The sequence below is a fragment of the Camarhynchus parvulus genome, chromosome 26 (assembly GCF_901933205.1).
Source record: "Camarhynchus parvulus chromosome 26, STF_HiC, whole genome shotgun sequence".
NCBI lineage: Eukaryota > Metazoa > Chordata > Aves > Passeriformes > Thraupidae > Camarhynchus > Camarhynchus parvulus.
The window spans coordinates 2,289,302-2,289,554 of record NC_044596.1 but is presented as its reverse complement, the minus strand read 5'-3'; positions in this window follow the sequence as shown (position 1 = coordinate 2,289,554).

Sequence of the window (253 nt, the reverse complement as noted above, 5' to 3'; positions counted from 1 at the left end):
TGAGGGGTCCCTCTCCAGGTTCTCTGATGCCCCCTCAGCTCCTGGAAGGGGCTGTGAGGCCTCCATCCAGCCTTCTCTTCTCCGGGCTGAACAGCCCCAACTTTCTCAGCGTGTCTCCATAGGGGAGGTGCTCCAGTCCCCTTGTAACTTTTTATGGGCCATTTTGATGCATCCCGTTTGCATTGGATCCTGTGTGCTCCTGATGATCCATCCTGGATGGATTTACACCTCTCAAGCACTGCAGCCTAAGGCA